The sequence below is a fragment of the Festucalex cinctus genome, chromosome 16 (assembly GCF_051991245.1).
Source record: "Festucalex cinctus isolate MCC-2025b chromosome 16, RoL_Fcin_1.0, whole genome shotgun sequence".
NCBI lineage: Eukaryota > Metazoa > Chordata > Actinopteri > Syngnathiformes > Syngnathidae > Festucalex > Festucalex cinctus.
The window spans coordinates 19,582,787-19,585,000 of NC_135426.1; positions in this window are offsets into that span (position 1 = coordinate 19,582,787).

The window sequence follows — 2,214 nt, forward strand, 5'->3', positions numbered from 1 at the left end:
CATGTATAGTAAGGCTTTTTTTTCCGGCAAAAAAACGACCATGTATAGTAAGGCTTTTTTTTTCCGACAAAAAAACGACCATGTATAGTAAGGCTTTTTTTTCCGACCAAAAAAACAGCCATGTATAGTAAGGCTTTTTTTTTCCAACAAAAAAACGACCATGTATAGTAAGGCTTTTTTTTTTCCGGCAAAAAAACGACCATGTATAGTAAGGCTTTTTTTTTCCGGCAAAAAAACGACCATGTATAGTAAGGCTTTTTTTTTCCGGCAAAAAAACGACCATGTATAGTAAGGCTTTTTTTTTCCGGCAAAAAAACGACCATGTATAGTAAGGCTTTTTTTTTCCGGCAAAAAAACGACCATGTATAGTAAGGCTTTTTTTTCGACAAAAAAACGACCATGTATAGTAAGGCTTTTTTTTCCGACCAAAAAACAGCCATGTATAGTAAGGCTTTTTTTTCCAACAAAAAACCGACCATGTATAGTAAGGCTTTTTTTTCCGGCAAAAAAACGACCATGTATAGTAAGGCTTTTTTTTTCCGACAAAAAAACGACCATGTATAGTAAGGCTTTTTTTTTCCGACAAAAAGAACGACCATGTATAGTAAGGCTTTTTTTTTTCGACAAAAAAACGACTATGTATAGTAAGGCTTTTTTTTCCGACAAAAAAAACGACCATGTATAGTAAGGCTTTTTTTTTCCGACAAAAAAACGACCATGTATAGTAAGCCTTTTTTATTCAGACAGAAAACGACCATGTATAGTAAGGCTTTTTTTTCCGACAAAAAAACGACCATGTATAGTAAGGCTTTTTTTTTCCGACAAAAAAACGACCATGTATAGTAAGGCCTTTTTTTTTTTTTTTTTTTTTTTTTTTTTTAAATTCCTAGTCATACTTACCGAACTCATTGCCCCTCCTTCCAGTAAACAGGTTAACAGCCCCGTGGTCTAGTGGTAGAGTGTCTACCCTCAGACACTGAGGTTGTGGGTTCGATCCCAGGCTGAGTCAAACCAAATGACCATGTATAGTAAGGCTTTTTATTTCCGACAAAAAAACGACCATGTATAGTAAGGCTTTTTTTTTCCGACAAAAAAAAAACGACCATGTATAGTAAGGCTTTTTTTTCAGACAAAAAAAAAACGACCATGTATAGTAAGGCTTTTTTTTTCCGACAATAAAACGACCATGTATAGTAAGGCTTTTTATTTCCGACAAAAAAACGACCATGTATAGTAAGGCTTTTTTTTCCGACCAAAAAACAGCCATGTATAGTAAGGCTTTTTTTTTCCGACAAAAAAACGACCATGTATAGTAAGGCTTTTTTTTTCCGACAAAAAAACGACCATGTATAGTAAGGCTTTTTTTTCCGACAAAAAAACGACCATGTATAGTAAGGCTTTTTTTTTCCGACAATAAAACGACCATGTATAGTAAGGCTTTTTTTTCCGACAAAAAAAAAACGACCAAAGGCTTTTTTTTTCCGACAATAAAACGACCATGTATAGTAAGGCTTTTTATTTCCGACAAAAAAACGACCATGTATAGTAAGGCTTTTTTTTCCGACAAAAAAAAAACGACCATGTATAGTAAGGCTTTTTTTTTCCGACAAAAAAACGACCATGTATAGTAAGGCTTTTTTTTTCGACAAAAAAATGCCCATGTATAGTAAGGCTTTTTTTTCCGACAAAAAAAAAACGACCAAAGGCTTTTTTTTTCCGACAATAAAACGACCATGTATAGTAAGGCTTTTTATTTCCGACAAAAAAACGACCATGTATAGTAAGGCTTTTTTTTCCGACCAAAAAACAGCCATGTATAGTAAGGCTTTTTTTTCCAACAAAAAAACGACCATGTATAGTAAGGCTTTTTTTTTCCGGCAAAAAAACGACCATGTATAGTAAGGCTTTTTTTTTCCGACAAAAAAACGACCATGTATAGTAAGGCTTTTTTTTCCGACAAAAAAACGACCATGTATAGTAAGGCTTTTTATTTCCGACAAAAAAACGACCATGTATAGTAAGGCTTTTTTTTTCCGACAATAAAACGACCATGTATAGTAAGGCTTTTTATTTCCGACAAAAAAACGACCATGTATAGTAAGGCTTTTTTTTCCGACCAAAAAACAGCCATGTATAGTAAGGCTTTTTTTTTCCGACAAAAAAACGACCATGTATAGTAAGGCTTTTTTTTTCCGACAAAAAAACGACCATGTA